The sequence below is a fragment of the Anomaloglossus baeobatrachus genome, chromosome 3 (genome assembly GCF_048569485.1).
Source record: "Anomaloglossus baeobatrachus isolate aAnoBae1 chromosome 3, aAnoBae1.hap1, whole genome shotgun sequence".
Taxonomy (NCBI): domain Eukaryota; kingdom Metazoa; phylum Chordata; class Amphibia; order Anura; family Aromobatidae; genus Anomaloglossus; species Anomaloglossus baeobatrachus.
Genome location: NC_134355.1, coordinates 627,084,802 through 627,109,321, shown reverse-complemented (window position 1 = coordinate 627,109,321; position 24,520 = coordinate 627,084,802).

Genomic DNA, 24,520 nt, shown 5'->3' with positions numbered 1-24,520 from the left:
TCTTTACCCTAATACTGGCTAATACATATTGTTACCAACACGCCTATCTGCATAACATTCCTGAACCTTTTTCTCAAACTACATCCTACTTAACATTCTCCACACTGATTATCTAACTAACACACTTCACCACACATTGCTAACATATTTACTGCACATAACAAATTAAACTTTACAGTATATAGACAGTATAATACAGTAGGGGGTAAGAAGCGCGACCACCTCCTACAACAGCAGTTGAGGATATTGACTTCCTGGTGGCTTCATATTTAAATCTCCTCAAATCTTTAGCAGTTTTTTGCATATTTTAGTCTCAACACGTTTTTGCGACCCTGTTGACTATTAAAAACTAAACTTTTGATGGTTCTGTGATCATACCCCAATATCTTAGCCATTTTGAGAGTGCTGCATCCTTCTTTAAGACTTGGAACAATTTTTGACTTTTCAAAATCCATTAAATGTCTTTTTTGGCCCATTTTGCTTGAGGGAAAACAAGCTGCCTAATAATACTGCAATCTTTAATGAAGGGTGTAGTAACCTTAGGCCGCACCCTCTCTCATAACACAAATACACATCACCTGATCTGCTTCATCCAATAGGCATTCAATGTTATACAACTTAATGTTGGAAAATCTGCATAAATATGTTAATGTGGTCAAACGGCTCTCTTGCCGAATAATTCTGCATCCAGGGTAGCTGATCCCTACAATTTTTTTATGATGCAAAGGTGGAATATTGCTTTAAAATGTTAGGGATAGAACATGCTGAAAATGTTGGGAAACAAGAAAATGAAAAATCTCGGCAGGGGCTTAAAAAGCACAGAGAAGCATAACACCGTGTACATTAAAAATTCATAAAGTCCCATTCACTCACATGTAACATCTGACCAGAACAATATTTGATATGTCAATGCACAGAAACAAACAACTTCCAAATGCCCTGTGTAACCCCAACCATTTGCCCTTTAGTAATTTCAATTTTCCTTGTTGCTTTTCCAGAGAATGAGATCTTAAAGCTTTTTGTATATAGGAAAGAAAAAAAAATGAGGGAATATGCAATCAGAAAGAAAGGTTAATCGTATTATGTATTGCAACATAAAATGAAAAATATCAAAACAGTATGAAAAAAGTGTAATAAAAATCTCCTCATGGTGTGTTTGGCTATAAAGAAGCTTAAGGACAACCGATGTCCATTTTGTATGGGTAAGTGGTGTGAAACAGTTGGGTGGCACTATCTATACAAAGTTCTGATGTAAGCAGAAGCTGGAAAGACAAAAAGGCGCATGTAGGGTCTTATCCAGGTGGGAACAGATAGGCAGAAAGACAAGAAATTGCTCACCTGGAGTAGTTGTACACAATCACAACCACAGAATAGCTGGGGTGTTCAAGGCGTACTTGTGGGACATTCCAATGTTAATCAAAGCTCTAGTGAGCAAACACCGGCTCATCTTATCTCAAGAGAAATAATTACAACTTGCGTTACTGGACAGCCTACTTCACTAGATTTCTTTGGCAGCCGCACATCGCTTCAACTTTGAAATGAGTCTGATAAACAGCATGTGCTAGAGTGGATGGCAATCGCTGCATCAAGTGGCCTCTCCTCCTCTTCCTGCACCTCATCATCACACACAGTTCATTCCTCAGAGGTGCCACCTAATTACACTTGTTTCTGTCCACGTCACAAGTCTCCAACTGGCAAACTAACTGTGGGAAACCACACATGGGTGAATCTGCAGAGCTGTTCACACACTCTATCCCATGGGCATCAGATGTCTGCTGAAAAGATTCCCAGACTCAAGAGGAGGAAATCATCTGCACCGATGACAAAAATCTTTGTCAGTTGGATCCTGGCGTGGATGAAGTAGGGTCCCAGCAGCACCCTAAGCCTCGTCAACTGATGTTAACTCCCGGGGGGTGGAGGTGATGATGATGATGAGACCCAGATATCTGAAGCGCACGCGTACTGTTCTGTGATCTCAGTTTAGGAAGAGGAGAAGTGGGACAACATAGAGCATGACGATGCAGATCCAACTTGGTGTGAAACCAGAGGCACGCAGCTGAGTAGCTCAGCAGATAAGGAGGAGGAAGACGAGGAGGTTACATTGGTGATTTCCGCACTAACACCTAGTGATGCAACCATGAGAAGCACTGTATCCTCAGCCACAAGTCTAGGTATGTCCAGCAGTGGTCACAGGTCTGCAGTTCACAGGAAGGGTTGCCTAGCCATTTTTTTAAAACACCAAGGATGACACAACTTTTATTATCTGCCAACGTTGTACACAATGATTCAGTAGAGGCAAAAATTCAAATAATTTGACTAGTGCATGAACCGGCACATGCACAACCAAAATGCATTACTGTGGGAATCTTACTGCGCTAAAATGCAGACTACCAGGCCTAGCCAACTATCGGCTGACACATCAACCATGTCTGCTCATGCTTCCTCCTCCTGTGTCACTATCAAAACAGGTCTCCGACCGCAGAATCTTTACTTGTTTACCCACCATCAGCTGTTACGGAGGTGACCATACTTGGTGTTTTTACCCATGTGAGACACCAAAGCCCCATCCTGTGTGTTGCATTGACCATACCTCCCTGCTGTGCAAAGACATTCTGGGGAAATGGGGGGAAATTGATGCCACTGTCCTGCTGTCTGCCTGCAATGTTTTTACGCATCAAGATTTCAAGATGAATCTCCAAGTTATTCAAGACTCTAAGATGTGTCTCCAAGTTGTATCTTGTCTGTACTGGCAGAGGGGTGGAAGCAGCATCCTTACACCTGTATCTCATCCACCTCAATATGTCTTATGTCAATAGTGTAGGAAGCTAATGACTATGCCAAAACAGTGCGGCTGCACTGTAAAACATATTTTTGCTGTTTTGGAAGCTTTTCGACCCCCCCTATAGGTGTTATCTCTGCCTGAGGTTTAGCTTCCTATTGAATCCAATGAGGTTCAAAAAGGTTCAACGAATGGTTCGATAAACCATTGGTTCGATAGACTGTAGCGTGTGTTAGGTAAGGCTCGGTGAACCAAACTTTGAAACGTTTGCTCATTTCTAATCCTCAGCTCATCTCTTTTAATTTCTATCTTCTCTGGTCTTTTGCACATCCTAACACGGTGCCCTTAAAAATAGCATCATAATCATAATGTTCCTCAATGAAAATATCTGCCCAATACTTTGTCCATGAAAAATATTTATTCCTCACTGTGTTCCCCTCACAAGCTATGACCCCTACAATATGGCTTCTATTGTATATGTCCTCCACACTATCCATTCCTATTTAAAGCAGGCTACCTCTTCACAAATGTCCTCTCACACTGTGCCCCCCCATACTGCCCAGTCTCTATACAGTGCCCTCTCCTTACACTACACCTTATTGGCATACTGTCCCCTCCTGGCTGTGCCTTCACACTGCCCCCCCCCCCCCATTCTGCCCCCTTTCTATATTTCTCCCTAACACTACCCAGTCTCTATTCTGTAGCCCCTCAAACTTTTCTCCACCCATACTGTTTCCTCACATTTCCCTCAATAGTCTCCTCAGACATTTCTCTCTCCTCATACTCTCTCCTCACACATTTACCACCTTGCTCTCCATACTGTCACCTCATACATTGATCCCATCCTCCTCCCATGCTCAGTATCCATACTGTATCCTACATTCCAACTTGCTCTCAAAACAGTGTCCATATGCATGCCCCCTCTGTCGCTCATCATACCGTTGCCTAAAACATTCCTCCCCTCACTTCCCCTACTGTGTCCGAACCCATTTCCTGCCTACTCACTCATCATCCTCTTTCACCTTGCATCCATTCTTCTCCTGCTCCCCATACTGTGTCCGCACTCATTCCACATGAACCTTGCTTCCCATACTGTGTCCCACCCCCTGTTGTCCCCATATTGTTTCCTCAAAACTATCCCCCTCCCACTACAATACAATAAAGGTTTGGTGTCTTCAGCTGCACTTCAGAGTTTACCACACCAGCGAATGTACTTCACATCTCTGTGGTGCTTTCAAGTGACATTAGCTGCTTGATCAGATGACCTGATCACATTGGTGGTGTCACATTGACCCAGAGGTCAGGGCTTCAATTGTACTTGTACTTGCAATTTACTCTTTGAGATGACTGTCATTCTGATTTCATGTCAGATAGTAAGAACAACATGCATATGTGTTTTTTTCGATAGTGTACGTAAACTTCTGTTTTCAATTGCATGTCACACACACCCTATCACACATACTCCCCACACAGGCGCAGCATCATACATACAGCACACAAACACAGGCGTACCATCACACACAGGCACACCATCACACACACTCAGGCATGCCATCACTCATACATCATATACACATCCAGGCGTAACATCACACATACATCATATACATACTGTGGCCCACCATCATACATAGGGTACCAACCATCACAAATACATCAGAAACACACACCCATGCACACCATAACACATACATCACACACACATACACACACACACACACACCCAAACGCACCATCATATATACATACATCACACATATTATGGCACACTATCATACATACAGAAAACACACACAGGTGCACCATCACATATTCATCATACACTCAAGCACACCATCATATATAAATCACACACACAGCAGGGTACCATCACATACATCAGAAACACTGGCATATCATCACACTTACACACAATCACACAAATTACACATATCATGCATTCCATATACCATAACACATACAGCACAATTACACCCGGGCACACCATCTCAGAAAAATCTGCTTCAAAACTGGAGCTTTCATGGTATGGATATTATTTCAAGACACTGTATATACAGTTACATATTTACATAGGTTAAAAATAGATCTAGGTTCAGCTAGCTCAACCTTCCTCCACCAGTTCTACATTTTATCACTAAATCATTTATAACCAACAATCTTGTGTGTACTGAGGAAATCATCCAGCCCTTTTTTAAAAGCTGATATAGTATCTGCCATTACTACCTCTTGTGGTCGGCATTCCACAGTCTGACTGCTCTAACTGTAAAGAACCCTTTCCTATTTAGCTGCCGGAATCTCCTTTCTTACACTCATAGTGAAAGTACCCGGGTCCTTATTATTGTCTTTGGAAGGAATAAGTCATGTGCCAGTCCTTTATATTGACCACACATGTATTTATACATATAAATGAGATCTCCTCTGAGATGTCATTTTCTAAGCTAAACAAATCCAACTTTTCCAATTTCTCATCATATGTGAGGCCTTCTGTGACGCCCCTGGACTATCAGGTCGTCACAGGGTACTGCACAAACTGCCCTTCCGTGCAGTATTCTACCTCCCTCTTGGTTCTGGATCCCTATCTAAATGGTGTTGCCTCCAACAGCAAATCAAATCCTAGATTCACCCTGCACCACACCCACCAGACACACCAGTGGACGGCTTGAGTGGAATAGAGTCGCCCACCTGGGGGGTCATGGAGGGGAGGTGAAGAGTGTAGTGAGTCGAGTCTGAGAGTTGAAGGAGAATGGTTGGGAAGTAGCCCTCGAGCTGTGAGGAGCTCAGAGGAAGTCGGGAGTGGTGTGACTCCTGAAGTAACTGTCTAGGTTGCAGATGGCGGTCTGGGCCTAGAGGAGTCAGACCCCCAGTCACAGGGGATTGTGGCGAGGTGCTTGGAACTATCGAGTACGACAGCCGGCAGCCTAGCAGTATCACTGGTCCGGGACCGAAACCCCGACGAGGTACACGGACCCTAGGTCGGGGAGTAGATTCAGACAACCCGACAATTCACCTGAGGAGAACGGAGCCTTTATGATCTGTTCCCACCCGCTCCAGAATCGGGGCATTAGCGCAACGAGGGGGATAGGACTTTCCAAATCCAAAGCAGTCCAGAAAATCCCAAGCGTGAACCCTGAGAGCAAGCTCCCATACTTAGCCATAGTAGGGAGTCGGGCCCGGCTAGTTCCATGCTACCGAGCCATCAAGGTGAAGTCAAACTAAGTGCCAGGAGGCAGGTCATGGATCACCAGGCAGTACCATCGGGGACAGGACCCGGATGAGCTCTCCTCAGCGGCAGCGATACCCAGAGACTTGGGTTACCCAGATGTCAGTGTCTGCTTATGAACTGAGTATGAGAGTGACCCCTGCACCCCACGGCACCCTTCACCGAGTCCGAGGCATCCCCCTAACCATGGAGGGTTGCAACACCTTGCTGCCCCACCCCAGGTACTCCCAATGGCAGCGGCGGTACTCTCCAAATTACCGTACACCGCGGGTGGCGTCACAAACTACATATCAACTCCCCTGTAAATACCCCCTTTATATTTGAGTGGCCGCACGACCCCGGGTACGGAGACCCTAGAGCCACAGCGACCCCGGATCCGAGCAGCTCGGCTGCTTCCACGGGGGCGGCACACCTCAAATTCCTGGCGTCACGAATAGGATACGAGCAGGACCCACTTACCTGGGTGATGTGCGCCTTGAAAATCCAAACCACGAGTCAAGAGTCCCGTTTCCTGCCATTTCCGCCATTTTCAAACCGCTGTCTTCTTGACCAAAAGCACGTGAAGCCGAAGCCCCGCCCTTCGTCCTGAGAGTGAGCCCGGAACCTAAAGTTCCCAGAGGGCCACAGCACAGCAGTGAGTGGTGGGCGAAAACCGAGGGCGCGTGACGGCATGTAGGAGTGGAAGAGAAGCAGGGATGCCAGGACTCTGCGATAACATTCCTGGACCCCGCAGAGGAAAGATGGCGGCTGCGTGAGACTGGTCACCGGAGCGTGCTGATCCTGGGACTTCGACCTGGAACGAACAAGAAATGGAGCAGCTCTGCAGGAGGATGCGGACGCAGTTCCTCTTCATACTGGACCACTGGAGGGAAGAGATGAGAAGTGGCGGTGCGAGCCCGTGAAATCGAACTCCCACGTGAGGAGTGGGTAAGCGGATACCCAGTCCCAGTTGATTCCACTAATCCAGCTGATGTGGCTGTGGGATCCAGTCCGCCCCCGCTCACGGCAAATACCTTACCACCACCACCCCCCGTCCTCGGCGGACGCCGAGCTGCCCATTCCAACCCCGGCAGTCCTTCAGCCCCAATCTATGAGAAACCAGCTACGGAGATCCCGGCCTCATCACCCGATCAGTTCATGACAGCGGTCACCCAGACACCGGCCCGACCAGACCCGGCCGCATCACCGAGCCCGTACCTAGAAACGGAGCACCCGGACTCTGCACCCCTGGCTGTGGAGCAGTCGGTCCTTCTTCATGAAGTGGCGAGGACGGAACCTGAGGCGCTACCAGTTCTGCCACCGCGCAGCATCCCAGCGGCTGTTGGGGCCGCAGGAGTACAGCTACAACCCATGCCAGCAAGGGAGGCGAGGCCAGACGCTGACGCCCCCTACTGGGGATGACACCAGCGAAAGCTCTATCCGGAGATGACAACCCAAGCTCTGCGACAACGGGAGAATGCTGCCCGTACTCAGTAGGATAAAGATCATCTGAGGAAGGCCACCTTCCGCATTAGGGGACTGCGGCGCAAGGGCCATGTGAGGCATTTTGACCCCAACAGAGGATGGGGGTTTTTGATGGAAGCGGGCCTCCAGGAGGAGGTGTTTGTCTCCTGGAGAGATATAGAGGAGCATCTTCTGAGAGAGCACCCCGGCTGCAACCTAGAACTAGGAGAGGTGGTGTCCTATACTCGACATTGAGTCCAGAGATTCTCGAGCCACAGCGAACCCGGATCCGAGCAGCTCGGCTGCTTCCACGGGAGCGGCACACTTCCATTCCTTGCAATAGTCTAGTTTCCACCTTTGAACCGACTCTAACTTCTTAATATCCTTTTAATGTGTAGCCCAAAACTGGATCCCCATATCCCAGATGTGGCTTTACAAGTGATTTATAGTGATTTATAGAGGAGTTAACAATACGTTGGGCTCACGGGATCTAATCTCTTTTTTTACACCCTAAAATCTTGTGTGCTTTTGCAGCTGCTGCTCAGCTTAGTTGTAACAGAATCCCCAAGTCCTTCACCTGTTCTGTAGTCCCAAGTTTGCTTCCATTTATTGTATATGTATTACTCCGTCTTTGGTGCATTACTCTACATTTACCAACATTAAATCTCATTTGCCAAGTATCTGCCCATTCTGACATCTTATCCAGATCGTTTTGTAATATTGTACTATCAAGGTTAGTTTTTAATATCCTACATAGTTTGTTGTCATCAGCAAAGACTGACACTTTACTATCAATCCCATCCACAAGGTCATTAATAAAGAGATTAAAAAAAATCGGTCCTAGCACAGATCCCTGCGGCACCCCACTGCTGACTATAGCCCATTTAGAGAATGTACCATTTATGAATACTCTTTGTTTCCTATCTTTTAGCGAATTCTTTACCCATCTGCTTATAGTTCCCCATAGTTCCGGCTTCCGGAGCTTTAGAATAAAGCTATTAAACTATTATGTGGTCCAGTATCAAATGCCTTTACAAAATCCAAATAAATTAGATTTTGAATGTCCTTTGTTTTTATTTTATTATACTTTCTACAGTCTTAGGGGCACTTTGCACGCTGCGACATCGCAAGCCGATGCTGCGATGCCGAGCGCGATAGTCCCCGCCCCCGTCGCAGCTGCGATATCCTTGTGATAACTACCGTAGCGAACATTATCGCTACGGCAGCTTCACATGGACTCACCTGTCCTGCGACCGTCGCTCTGGCCGGCGACCCGCCTCCTTATTAAGGGGGCGGGTCGTATGGCGTCACTGCGACGTCACACGGCAGGCAGCCAATAGGAGCGGAGGGGCGGAGATGAGTGGGATGTAAACATCCCGCCCACCTCCTTCCTTCCGCATATCCTACGGAAGCCGCAGTGACGCCGGTAGGAGATGTTCCTCGCTCCTGCGGCTTCACACACAGCGATGTGTGCTGCCGCAGGAACGAGGAACAACATCAGACCGTCGCGTCAGCGTAATCATGGATTACGCCGACGCTGCACCGATGATATGATTACGACGCTTTTGCGCTCATTAATCGTATCATCGAGCCTTTACACACTACGATGTCGCATGCGATGCCGGAAGTGCATCATTTTCACCTGCGATGTCGTAGTGTGCAAAGCCCGCCTTAGGCTAGGTTCACACTTCCGTTAAATTGTATCAGTCACAATCCGCTGCTCTGGTAAACAACGGAATCCGTTTGGCAGATTCCATTGTTCCCATAGACTTGTATGAGCGGCGGATTGTGACTGATGATGCTGCGTTGCACCGTCTGCCCGACTGTACAGTCGTGGAACGCCTGACCGCCGGACGGGAGGAATGCAGCATGTAACATTTTTTGAGCAGCGCGATCCGTAGGATTTCACTGCTCATGCGCTCTCTGGCTCCCTGCACCCATAACCAGGATACACATTGGGTAACCAAGCAATGCGCTTTGGTTAGTTACCCGATATTTACACTGGTTACGTGTGCAGGGAGCCAGCGCTAAGCGGTGTATGCTGGTAACCAAGATAAATATCGGGTAACCAAGCAAAAAGTGCTTTGCTTATATCCGATATTTTCCTTGGCTGTGCAGGGAGCCTGACACTTCCCCGCTTGGGTCCGCCTCCTCCCGCACTCAGCATGTGTACACACACTCACACACACACACACTCTCACCTGTCCCCAGCCCTGCAGTCCCCGCGGCACTGACGTCCTCAGTGCCACGGCCCCGCTCGGCTCTGCCCACCCCGAACTCCGCCCCCTCGCGCTCCGCCCCCGCACACAACGGAGTCCGACAAAGAATTCTGTTCTTTGTCATCCGTTGTACAGCGCATCAGTCACATGCGTCAAGCGATGCATGTGACTGATGCAAAACAACGGAAATGTCAACTTAGCCTTATTTATGCATAGTGGTTTCTTTTTATTCCTGGAAATTTTATTACCAGTGGGTATTCATTTTTTACAGGAGTCTAGGAGTATATCCTTAAACTTGCCCCATGTATGTTCGGTATCCCCAGTTAACATAACATTGTCCCAATTCACACAATTAAGTTGTTCCCTTAATTTGTTGAAATCCTCTTTCCTAAAATTCCAGGGTTTAGCGTTTCTCCTTTGAAATGTTCACCTGTTCTGTAGTCCCAAGTTTGCTTCCATTTATTGTATATGTATTACTCCGTCTTTGGTGCATTACTCTACATTTACCAACATTAAATCTCATTTGCCAAGTATCTGCCCATTCTGACATCTTATCCAGATCGTTTTGTAATATTGTACTATCAAGGTTAGTTTTTAATATCCTACATAGTTTGTTGTCATCAGCAAAGACTGACACTTTACTATCAATCCCATCCACAAGGTCATTAATAAAGAGATTAAAAAAAATCGGTCCTAGCACAGATCCCTGCGGCACCCCACTGCTGACTATAGCCCATTTAGAGAATGTACCATTTATGAATACTCTTTGTTTCCTATCTTTTAGCGAATTCTTTACCCATCTGCTTATAGTTCCCCATAGTTCCGGCTTCCGGAGCTTTAGAATAAAGCTATTAAACTATTATGTGGTCCAGTATCAAATGCCTTTACAAAATCCAAATAAATTAGATTTTGAATGTCCTTTGTTTTTATTTTATTATACTTTCTACAGTCTTAGGGGCACTTTGCACGCTGCGACATCGCAAGCCGATGCTGCGATGCCGAGCGCGATAGTCCCCGCCCCCGTCGCAGCTGCGATATCCTTGTGATAACTACCGTAGCGAACATTATCGCTACGGCAGCTTCACATGGACTCACCTGTCCTGCGACCGTCGCTCTGGCCGGCGACCCGCCTCCTTATTAAGGGGGCGGGTCGTATGGCGTCACTGCGACGTCACACGGCAGGCAGCCAATAGGAGCGGAGGGGCGGAGATGAGTGGGATGTAAACATCCCGCCCACCTCCTTCCTTCCGCATATCCTACGGAAGCCGCAGTGACGCCGGTAGGAGATGTTCCTCGCTCCTGCGGCTTCACACACAGCGATGTGTGCTGCCGCAGGAACGAGGAACAACATCAGACCGTCGCGTCAGCGTAATCATGGATTACGCCGACGCTGCACCGATGATATGATTACGACGCTTTTGCGCTCATTAATCGTATCATCGAGCCTTTACACACTACGATGTCGCATGCGATGCCGGAAGTGCATCATTTTCACCTGCGATGTCGTAGTGTGCAAAGCCCGCCTTAGGCTAGGTTCACACTTCCGTTAAATTGTATCAGTCACAATCCGCTGCTCTGGTAAACAACGGAATCCGTTTGGCAGATTCCATTGTTCCCATAGACTTGTATGAGCGGCGGATTGTGACTGATGATGCTGCGTTGCACCGTCTGCCCGACTGTACAGTCGTGGAACGCCTGACCGCCGGACGGGAGGAATGCAGCATGTAACATTTTTTGAGCAGCGCGATCCGTAGGATTTCACTGCTCATGCGCTCTCTGGCTCCCTGCACCCATAACCAGGATACACATTGGGTAACCAAGCAATGCGCTTTGGTTAGTTACCCGATATTTACACTGGTTACGTGTGCAGGGAGCCAGCGCTAAGCGGTGTATGCTGGTAACCAAGATAAATATCGGGTAACCAAGCAAAAAGTGCTTTGCTTATATCCGATATTTTCCTTGGCTGTGCAGGGAGCCTGACACTTCCCCGCTTGGGTCCGCCTCCTCCCGCACTCAGCATGTGTACACACACTCACACACACACACACTCTCACCTGTCCCCAGCCCTGCAGTCCCCGCGGCACTGACGTCCTCAGTGCCACGGCCCCGCTCGGCTCTGCCCACCCCGAACTCCGCCCCCTCGCGCTCCGCCCCCGCACACAACGGAGTCCGACAAAGAATTCTGTTCTTTGTCATCCGTTGTACAGCGCATCAGTCACATGCGTCAAGCGATGCATGTGACTGATGCAAAACAACGGAAATGTCAACTTAGCCTTATTTATGCATAGTGGTTTCTTTTTATTCCTGGAAATTTTATTACCAGTGGGTATTCATTTTTTACAGGAGTCTAGGAGTATATCCTTAAACTTGCCCCATGTATGTTCGGTATCCCCAGTTAACATAACATTGTCCCAATTCACACAATTAAGTTGTTCCCTTAATTTGTTGAAATCCTCTTTCCTAAAATTCCAGGGTTTAGCGTTTCTCCTTTGAAATGTTCTATTGAAAATTACATTGAAACGTACCATATTATGGTCACTGCTGCCTAAATGATCTGTAGATTTCAAATTACCGTATTTTTTGTTTTATAAGATGCACCTGATTATAAGATGCATGGCAAATTTGAAGGAGGAAAATAGGAAAAAAAATAATTTTTACTGTTAAAATGAGGGTCCGTCTTATAATCCTAGTGACTCTTATATTAGCTCACCCGGGGGGAGTTGTGGTGGTGGAGCGGCTTAGAAAGGTCACAGGAGGCAGGGTCGGCAAAGCAAGCTCAGAGGAGAGGGTGTTGCAGGTCAGGAGGGTCGGTGATGGTGCGGACTCAGACGAGGAGGTGTCGCGGATCAAGAGGGTTAGTGTGTGGCAGCGAAGGATTGGCAATACTGCAGGCTTTTGATGTCAGGGCAGTGAGCGCCATTGATCTGCCGGTGGACTTCGGGCTCCATTGAATCGCTGGCGTTTGACGCAATGGACTTAAAAAAAAGGCTGAGAAGGCGGTGCATGTGCACACCCCATGAGCCCAGTATCGCCGACCCTCCACTGCCACACACTGACCCTCTTGAGCAGTGACACACCCTCTTCCGAGTCTGCCAGCAGATCAAAGGCACCCACCGCCTTTACACACAAGCCCGCTGTATCGTTGACCCTCCGCTGCCGCACACTGACCCTCCTGTGCTGCTCCACTGAAGTGACACCCCCTCCGATCCCTCCGTATCATTGACCTTGTACTACCACTGCCTCCGTGGTAAGCCCTATGCAGTTTTTAAGACACACCCCAATTCCCCCATTTTTGGGAAAAAAAGTGCGTCTTACAAACTGGAAAATATTTAGGTCTATTTGACAGGACCAAATCCAGCAAATTATCTCTCCTCATCGGTTCATCTGCCATCTGAGAGATGTAATTGTCTTGAATTGTAGGTAAGAACTTGCAGCTTTTAGCTCAACCCAAAGATTCTATGTCCCACTAAATGTCTGGATAGTTGAAATCCCCCATAATAAGGACAGATTATTATTATTATTATTATTATTATTTGCTACCTTTTCAATTTGTTGCAGCCTTTCATCCTCTATCTGTTCAGCTAAGCATATATGACCATTTGTAACATTTTGTGTGTCCTGTCTAAGACTTTTCAGTCCCTATCATTTATTATTAAATGTAATACCACTCAGATTTTATTGTGTGGAATGACACTATAAAAGTTGGAATGATCTTAAAAGCAATCAAGATAAATTTGCTCTATTTCAGGAATTTGTTTCAGAATATAAGCACCATCCACTATGAAGCTCAAAAACTTTTGAGTTTGACATCTTAACAATCTCATTTTTTACCATTATCTGCCATATTTCAGTTTGAATAGATAAAATACGCTTCACATGAGCTGCATCTAGAACATCTCAGGTTTTTCAGGTATTTCGTCCTGGTATTTCATCTGATAACATTGATTTCCTTAAAATGGTTTTGTTTTAATTCTTTCTTCAGACACCTACAATATCTGGAAGCAACACAAAAAAATGGGTCATTGACCATGAGACCTCAAGAAGCAACATGTGCGCAGCGAAATGTGAGAAAAATTAGCAAGAAAAATCTGCATGAACATATGATGGACCAATGGTGATCTTAAGTCAAAAAAGAGCTCCGGTGGCACAACTCTGCTAACTTCCTCTGGTTCCACTTTGGGCAGGGTAGGTCTAGTAGTAATGGATAAAAACAGAAAAAAAAAAAAAGTGAGCTGGAATATGAGATGGTATACATGGAACTTGTGAGACCATGTTCACACTGGCCATAAAACAAAGAGAAACCAAGGAAAAAAATTGTGAAAACATACCCTGCTGTAACTAAATAAAGGCATAGTGCATATAAACATAGGGTACTTAGTAAACACTGTTTTTGATCAAAAAAAGCATAAAGCTATCCCACCAACGCCAAGGTGTACCCAGTTGGGATAGTACCTACACTCTCTAATATTAAAACCTTACCATGGGTGTAAAATAGGCCTCAATGTGGCTAAGGGCTGAGAGTGACCGGGTCCCAACAGGACACAAAGTCAGGGGATGCACAGAATAAAATACCCAGCTCACTGAGAAGGGGGCCCCCCTTATTTGTACTGAATACAAACAAACTACATAAAAACAAAAAAAGTGAGCTGGAGTATGAGATGGTATACATGGAGCTTGCGAGCTCATGTTCATGTGGCGCCCCTGACCTGGTCAGGCACCACTGAGTACTGCACCCATGCTGGGGGCAGTACAATACAGGTAATCCAGAAGGCTGACCGAGGTGTGACTACCCAGGCGCATAGTAATCAGGTCTCACACATCTACCTTGGGGAATCCAGGAGGGGGCGTGGCCTCCATGTCTACTCAAGGGGTGTGGTAGAGAGCCTGGTTGCAAGGTTGCATAGGCAAGAACAAGAGAGGAGGAAGTAGTGAGCCAGTTAGTAAGTGCAGCTCAGGGACAGCAGACGTGAGGAGCAGACCCTGCAGGCTGTTACAAGCTGACAGCGTACGCGCAGTGACTACCAACGGGGGAGATCAGTCACCTGGTAGTGCCTGGTAGTGCCACCCGAAATCCACCCAAGGCTAGATAGAGCAAAGAGGTGGCAGAGTAAGGGGACTGCCAGGGAGGTACCAGGCCCGCAAGGGCAACAGGTCCCAGTGCAGAGATTTATCCAATTTTCTCCTGCCAAACCTGCCGGTGGGGGCACTTCAGGACCCACACCATACCACCACAGAGTCCGCAGCCACGTAGCAAAGAGAGGGCCCATGGCTCACAAGAGGCAAGCAGCCGGAGTGACCTGGTCCAGGCTACAAGCAAACGGGACGAAACGGGAGAACAGGCAGCAGCAACTTCCCTGGGTGACCCCTGTAGGGACTTCAAGTCAGGGTCACCACAAAAACACACAGGGCTAAGGAAGGCAAGTTGGTAGTGACCCTCATCAGCCAGCCGGAAGGATACCTGGTTCCAGCCTGGTTCATCCCAGCTATGCCCGGGTTACTCACCTGCCATCAACTGTGAGTAAAAACCCTCAAAGACTGTTTGGATTGTGGCTGAGTCATTCTGCAACCTGTGGTTCCACACACTTACACAGGGCCCTGGGGCTTGCCTCACTCTCGGGAGGCCACTACAACTGACTGCACCCGCCAGCAGCCCCGGGCACCCCTTAATCTGCAGTGGCAGTCACCCTGACTGCAATACCGAGAGTGGCGTCACGAAAATCCTATAGAGAAGGTTCCCTACCTGTGACCAGACCATCCCATGTGGAGTCCCTGAAGGTAATGCACCGACACAACACCTGCGGGGCTTCACATTCACACTGGCCATAAGACAAAGAGAAACCAAGGAAAAAAAATTGTGAAAACATACCCTGCTGTAACTAAATAAAAGCATAGCGCATATAAACATAGGGTACTTAGTAAACACTGTTTTTTGATCAAAAAAAGCATAAAGCTATCCCACCAACGCCAAGGTGTACTCAGTTGGGATAGTACCTACACTCTCTAATATTAAAACCTAGTAGTGATGGATGCAGTCAATTAGTGGTCACTGAATTGCTGCCATGGTCACACACTATCTAAAATGAACTATCGCTAAGACACATTAAGTTTGAGAAGGGTTGCTAAGAAGAGAATGGCTACAAAGCATTGGCTGAGGGAGCAAAACTTTGTTGAGTGGTGGTCTTTGAAACAAAGAGCACATATGCACATGAGAGCAGACACCAAAAAACATGTGAGGCTGTAAAACAGAGGTCCAATGGAATTTCCATCTTTCCTGCAAGATCCAAGTTTCTGTTTCCAAGTCTGCATCACATACTTTTCTGACTCGCCAGTTCTGTCCAAAAGGGATAATTCTGATCCCGTTAAGATAATGACCACTTGAATATTCTAAGTACGTATTGACATCTACATTCTTAAAGTGGGTTGTAGTAATGATTTGATTACCTTGTTCATTTTTACAGATCTTAAGATCAAGGATTTCTATCTGACTGAGAGAGGAGGAGGAAAACTGTAAACCCCACAAGTTGCTGTTTAGTTGTTTTACGAACAGTTATGCCTGTTTAAATCTTCCTGTCCATATGAGGAAAAGGTCATCAATGAATCTCCTATAGAAGAGGATGTAACCAACCGGCAGGAGGGACCAAGCTATATGTGGGAACTCGAAAATGGCCCATGCACTGATTAGCAAAGCTTTGTGTGAAATGAGACCCCATAGCACAACCCCTAGCACACCCTCAAAAGAGAACACGTTATGCCCAAAAAAAATCTGATACTTTGTAAAATAAATTTTGTATTAATGTCTGGTGGTACTGGTCCAAATATTGTTGGACCGCATTCAGACCCAAATCATGTATGATGTTTGAATATAAAGAACTAAGATCTATAGTGAGTAACGAGAATTCAGATGGAAGAACAAATTTATTTAATTCAACTTTCAAAAATCAGTTTCTTCAGGGCATGTCTGAGAGGGTAAAGGAGGCGTTGGTCATGTATGAAACGCCTCCCTGTCTTGAGTCAGCTACGTTCTTGGTAATCCGTATTGATTGCCGGTTCCATCAAAGGTTTTATAATACCAAGACTGTCTGGGAGGCGGTGGCTGTACCTGCATTACCATCTGAGGCTTCTCCTGAGCTCATGTAGCTTGGTGGGACATCTCATGTGAGGAGAGATTCCTCTACTCCTAAAAGAGGAGACACTTGTTTTTACTGGGACACTTTATTAGCACCTGTCCTTTGGTGCCTAACGATGGAGAACTGTCGGGTCCAGGGTCATTGGGGGATTCCAACCTAGGTCTATTGATATCCTCCACCATAGTGGGGTTGCTAGTGAACGTCCGTGTGATGTTTGGTGTTTTGTGGAAATACTCTTGTCTGATTATTTCCTCCCTTCATTTAGTTTCCCCCTGAGCACGTATACACTATAACTCTGTGAGTAATTGCTGTTAGTTTTAGTTTTGTTTTTTCCTCCATCTGTTTATTTGTGTGAAAGAAATCTCTCCAGTCCCAGTCTTCTCCTAGATGGAGGGAGGGGGCCCTAGATCAGGGTTCTTCAGGAGCTAGGGCTAGGAAGGTGGTCCAAACATTGTCACCTTCAGGCGTAACTTTGAGATTAGGGTATGCCAGGGTTTCCCTAGCCTGAGGGCCAGATTAGGCTCCCCTTTTCCTAGTGATCCTGGTAGACCCCGTGAAATAAATGGGATGAATCTTGTGTGTATGAGAGTAGGCTCATCACATGTGGTTGAGGGTACAAATCTATATATATAGTGGGACAGATTAGCTATTATCAACTTAATTCCTAATATTATTGGTCGGCCTGGAGGCCGTTTAAGACTTTAATGAATTTTCAGGGAAAAAAAAAATAAAAATGAGGTAATTGATAGTGTTTGTTAATTCTCAAATTCTGATTATGTAATATATTCCTTATAAAAAGAGTTGAAGGATCATGTGGAAATTTCATTAATATTCGGTATCTCCAAGGATTCTCAGTGCTTCCTTAATGCATGCATCCCATTCCATAATAACCACAGCCCCTTTTTTGCAGCAGGCATAATTTTTTATTTTAAAAAACAAAAAATACCAATCAGCCACTCCACTATCTGCAATTCCTGGTATAGAGAAAGGGATGCATGGATTAGAGTCCAGCTGGTCACCAGAGGAAGTAATACAAAAAAATCCAAGAAAAATCCAGGAATCCCAAATGATAAAAAATTACAAAAATTTATTTTACATTTTACAATTCCATGGTTAGGACCCCGTTAAAAGGGAAACAGATGACGCATTTTGGATCAAACAGATCCTAAAGGCGGCTTTACACGCCTCGATTTATCGTGCGTTCGCATGTGCGATCGCACCCGCCCCCATCGTTTGTGCGTTACGGGCAATTTGTTGCCTGTGTTGCACAAAGTCGGTAACCCCCGTCACACATACTTACCTCCTGAATGACCTCGCTGTGGGCGGCGAACATCCTTTTCCTGAAGGGGGAAGGACGTTTGGCGTCACAGCGACTTCACACATCGGCCGGTCAATAGAAGCGGAGGGGCGGAGATGAGCGGGACAAAACATCCCGCCCACATTCTTCCTTCTGCATTGCCGGTGGGATGCAGGTAAGCTGAGTTCATCATTCCCGGGGTGTCACACGGAGCAATGTGTGCTGCCTTGGGAACGATGAACAACCGGCGCGCAGAAGGACGATCGATTTTTTGAAAATGAGCGACGTGTCAACGAGCAATGATAAGGTGAGTATTTTTGCTCGTTTACAGTCGTTTGTAGCTGTCACGCGCTACGATCTGTCAAACGATGCCGGATGAGCGTCACTAACGACGTGACCCCGACGACATATCGTTAGATATATCATAGCGTGTAACGGGCCCTTTACTCATATCTGAACAATAAAGTTTTGGATTTTTTTATTGTTTGGGATTGCTGAATTTTTTGGGATAATTTTTTATTTGTTGTGTTTAAGAGATTTGAAGGTTTGTCCTTCAGTGTACGTCAAATTGTCATTTCCAAGTTGGGGAGGAAACAATTTCAATTCTTTTGATTCTAGATAGTGAAATGTTACCAAATGACATCCCAGGTGCTTTATCGGGTAAAATTTAGATGGCATTTTCACATCTACAGGTAAGGGAACTTGTTCATAATTTAATGTGGCTGTGGTTTTAACCTTATTGTCTATCTTATTGTCTTTTTTCTCTTTCAATAGAAAATGCCTGTTGAGGGTTAATTTATTTAAAAAGTTTTTCAAGTCCAAAAACAACTTGATTGTGTTGGCTTTCACCATAGGACAAAATGACAATCCTTAGTTTAATAATTTAATCTCACCCTGATATAATATGTGATCCGACAAGTTAAAATTCCTCAGTTTTTGTTCCTTTTATGATGATTGCACATGGCCTCAATTGGAACAATGTCCACCTGAGATAGCTGTTTTTGAGGGCAATCTCCCTCCAATTTTGCCTGGAAAAGATCCATTGTTCCCATCACAACACAATTCCAATGTAGTGAAAACAAATAATTGCAATGCCAAAATTACTACTTTTTTTTCCTATCTCCTCCCAATCCAAACAGGTCACTAAAAAGAAAACAAAACTCAAAGGTTGCAGGGTAGGAATGAAGAATAACGCAAATGCCTCCAAGAGAGGTAATATACAGTTGTCACAAAAGGAACAAAAACTGGATTTTTCGGATCATATATTAAATCAAGGTGAGATTGAATTATTAAACAAGTGATTGTCATTTTGTTCTACGAGAAAAGACAACACGTTCAAGTTGTTTTTGGGCTTTAAGATCATGATAAGAAAATTAACCCTTAACAGGCATTTTCTCTCGAAAAATAACACAGGCAATGGGACAGATTATATGGTTGAAACCACAAACATACTAAATCATAAACAAGTTCCCTTACATGTAAATGTGAAAATTAAATCTAAATTTTACCCAGTACAACACTGGTGAAGTCTTATGGAAACATTTCATCATCTAGATTTGAGATTGTTTACCCCACAATTTGGATATGACAATTTGACTTATATTGAAAGCCAAGTCCTCAAATCCCTTAATCACTTCGCGCCAGAGCCTGTTTTTGCGTTTGTGACCGGGTCAATTTTTTCATTTCTGAGCAGTGTCACTTTATGAGGTTATAACTCTTGAACGGTGATTCTGAGATTGTTTTTTCATGGCATATTGTACTTCAGGATAGGGGTAAAATGAAGACAATATCTTTTGCATTTATTTGTGAAATATTGGAAATTTGGCCAAAATTTTGAACATTTTGCAATTTTCAAATTTTAAATTTTTATACCCTTAAACCAGAGAGTAATGTCACACAAACTAGTCACTAAATAACAGTTCCCACATGTCTACTTTACATCATAAACATATTTTTTTTTGTTAAGAAGTTAGAAGGGTTCAAAGTTTATCAGCAATTTCTCATTTTTCCAACAAAAATTACAAAAACATTTTTTTATGGACCACATCACATTTGACATGACTTTGAGAGGCCTAGGCGACAGAAAAAAGTAACACTATTCTAAAAGCTGCACCCCTCACACTGCTCAAAACCACTGCTTAAATATTTGATTTTATTGTTGTCCTTTGAGTCCACTTGGGAGTGGCAGCTCTGAGACCTGTAATCAGTATGTCACTATTTGACCCTTATAAAACTTAAGTGTGATATCCTTTAACATAGCCCTGATGAAGGAGTCTGATCAAATCCAAAAATTGTAGTCATTAAAAATAAAAATAAAATATAGCTACCCGCATTGACATCAGCTTCTTGGCGGTGCACATCAAGTCTATGATTTTTAGTTTGTTCAAAATTTTAACTAAGGCACATGACTCTCTATAAAACAAAAACATGTTAGGGAGGCAGAGTCTCTCAGAAGCAAAGATGGTCAGAGGATCATCAATCTGTAAAAAAAATGCATCGAAAAATGATGGAACATTTTCAGAAAAATGTTTCTCAACTTAAAATTGCAAAGACTGAATATAAAACCATCTACAGTACATATCAAACAATTCAGAGATTCTGGAGAAAACCATGTGTGCAAGGGACAAGGCTGATGGTCAATATTAAATGCTCCAAATCTATTGGTGACAATGCTTTTAAAAACAGGCATGTTTCAATCATGCAAATCACTGCATGGGCTCGGGAATATTTCCAGAAAACATTGTCTGAGAACACAGTTTCTTGTGCAATCCACAAATGGCAGCTAAAGGTCTATCAATCATGCAAAGAAGAATCCAAGTATCAACACAATCCAGAAATGCTGTCACCTTCATGGGCCTAAGTACATTTAACCTGAGGCAAAATTGAAAGCAACTGTTACATGGTAAGAAAAATAAAAACTTGAAATGGAAACCAATGACGCTGTATCCTATGGACTCAGGAGAGGGACCATCCAGCTTGTTATCAGCGCACAGTTCCTGCATCTCTGATGGTATGAGGTTATAGTAGTAGCAATAGCATGGGCAGCTTACACATCTTGAAATACACTATCCATGCTGAGTAAGCTGCCACAGTGGATCTTGATAATTTGCCCAATTGAATTTATTGTGGCAGAACATTCCTCAGACAACCATTAATAATCTCATTGATTGCAAGCAAGGCTGTAAGTGTGTGGATTTCTTTGTGTGGCGTTCATACTCCACACTGAATAAATTAACATTTTTTTAAACTTTTCTTCCATTCTTCCATCATTTGTAGATCATTAACATGTCTATCTACCTGTGATTTCTATAAAGCAATGACTTTTTCTTCTTAGTTTTGCAATTTCAGTGTTTAGCATTATATTTAAATTCATATGAAAACACTAACAGTTATGTCTCATATTCATACATACTCCACCTACATCATATCAAATTAGTTCATACTTTTCTTCACCTTTTTACATTTACACTTCAGCACAATTCCCACTGACCAATTATGTAAATTCTGCTCTAATTCTCCTCTATGTGAATCTGGAATTCCTGTGTAGATATAACAAATCACAGAAGATTCAGCTCAGAACTTTATCTATTATAACTGCCTGAGGATCCTAAGTTCACATGGAGAACAATTACAGTGGGATTTGCATAATTGGACAATGGGGACATGTGCAGTTTAGTGACAGAACTGGGCTGGTGCTATGAGTCTAGATAAACAACTAGTTCTGCCATATTCAGTGCAGCTTTAATCCCTTTATGACCAAGGACGTACCCGTACATCCTAAATCATGAAGGGGTAATCACTGCTGGCTGCTGTGATGAGGCTGTGGTGATCCTCGCACATATATGCTGATCTGTACATTAGACATGTGGGCCTCACAGGTGCAGGTGGATCCACAATCCACCGCGCCTGTTATCACCTTAAATCGCGCTGTCAAAATGTGACAGCACGAGTTAAATACCCAGAGCGGGTAACGCTCACTTACCCGCTGCCATCGGAAACTTTGTGACATGATCACGAGGAACCGATGGTTGCATGGTAGCACAGGGTCATATGATGACTCCTGTGCTAGGGTATTATGACTCTCTTCCTGTATCAGCCAGCAGAGCGCTGGCTGTTACAAGAGATGAGCATTTCTCTTGGTCTGAGCTGTGCAGCTCTGATCAGGAGAAATGAATGAGCGATCAGACTGCTGATCCTTATAGCCCCCTAGGGGGCCTAGTAAAATAAAAGAAAAAAAGTAAAAAAAAACTAAAAGTTCAAATCACCCCCATTCGCCCCATTGAAAACTAAAGGGATAAAAAAATAAAAACATACACATTTGGTATTGCAGAGTTCAGAAATGGCTGATTTTTCAAAATATAAAATCAATTAACCTGATCAGTAAATGGCCTAGTGGCAAAAAAAATCCAAACGCCAGAATTATGTCTTTTGGTAGTTGCAAATTTTGCACAAAATTCAATAACAGGTGATCAAAACGTAGCATCTGCACAATATGGTACCATTAAAAATGTCAGCTTGAGACGCAAAACATAACCCATCACTGAACCCCAGCTCCTGAAAAAAACAGAATGCTATGGGTCGAGGAAAATGGTGCGAAAAATGTACCACTTTTTTTTAGACAAACGTCTGAATTTTTCTTAACCCTTTTGATAAAAAAAAAACCTATACATGTTTGATGCCTATGAACTTGTACCCACCTGAAACATCACACCAACACATCAGTTTTACCATATAGTGAATAAAATATCCCAAAAACAATCATGTAATCAAACTTTTTTTGCAATTTTTGCGCACTTGGAATTCTTTTGCCATTCTCCAGTATAGTATATGGTAAAACTTATGGTTTCATTTAAAAGTCCAACTCGTTCTGCAAAAAAACAAGCCTTCATATGGCAAGATTGACAGAAAAATATAAACGTTACAGCTCTCGGAAGAAGGGGAGCAAAAAGAAAAAAACAACGAAAACCGGAAAATCGCCAGGGGTGAAGGGGTTAAGGGAACAACTAATTATTTAAATTACTTTTTTTTACATTAAATAGATTTTCCTAAATATTTCAGGACTTTTAGATCTTTGCAAGATTTCAGGAATTTGAATAGGAATTGACTGAAAAAAATGTAGTTTTCTCTTTGGCAGCAGAGCTTCTTAATAAGCTGATACTTCCTGTTCTGTAAAAATCACGTTTCAACAGGCAGCCATTATCATTACAGGCATTAAAGAAAGGTGACACCAATATATAGATACCACAGGAGCCACCATGCACAATAGGTTGATCGCCTTAAGGCTACTTTACACGCTGCGATATCGGTCGCGATATCGCTAGTGTGGGTACCCGCCCCCATCTGTTGCGCGACACGGGCAAATCGCTGCCCGTGCCGCACAACATTGCCCAGACCCGTTACACATACTTACCTGCCCGGCGATGTCGCTGTGACCGGCGAACCGCCTCCTTTCTAAGGGGGCGGTCCGTGCGGCGTCACAGCGACGTCACTGAGCGGCCGCCCAATAGCAGCGGAGGGGCGGAGATGAGCAGGACGTAACATCCCGCCCACCTCCTTCCTTCCTCATAGCGGCCGGGAGGCAGGTAAGGAGAGCTTTCTCGTTCCTGCGGCGTCACACATAGCGATGTGTGCTGCCGCAGGAGCGATGAACTACATCGTTACTGCTGCAGTAACGATAATCAAGAATGGACCCCCATGTCACCGATGAGCGATTTTGCACGTTTTTGCAACGATGCAAAATCGCTCATCGGTGTCACACGCAGCAACATCGCTAATGCGGCCGGATGTGCGTCACAAATTCCGTGACCCCAACGACTCCGCATTAGCGATGTCGCATCGTGTAAAGCCCCCTTAAGTTCACCTCCTCGCCCTTCCTGCACAGTGATCTCTGCACAGATCTCAGAGCATGCCCATAACATAAGTCAATGATTCCTTTTCATATGTTCATGTGATTACCCAAAAAACCCTGGGGTCCTGAAGTAAACAAGTATCCAAGAATAGAATCCAAGTATCCAATAATGGTCCCTATTCACATTCCAATTTTTTTTGCAGCTCAAACTAATTTCTGTTATAGTTGTTGGAACAACCAGGAGTAGGGGCGCCTAGACTGGCCCTCAGACTAGGGATACTATGCTGTCCCTCATCCCAGACGTAAGCCTGATGGTGGCAAGGTCTGAACCGCCAACGTAGCCTTGGCTCCTCTATACCCCTGTCTAATACCTCCTCAGGAGAAATTAACCTCACAAAAACCAGATAGGGGAAAACCAAAGTTAAAACTCACTTTATGCACATACAGGGGAGAAGACAATAAATGTTCAAGGAGAAACAAAGTACAAGGAGGAAAAAAACAAACGACAAAAATATTTCCACCGCACACCAAATAGCAAGCAACTGTTGACCAATAACAGGATCACCAAACAGAAGGACCGGTATTGC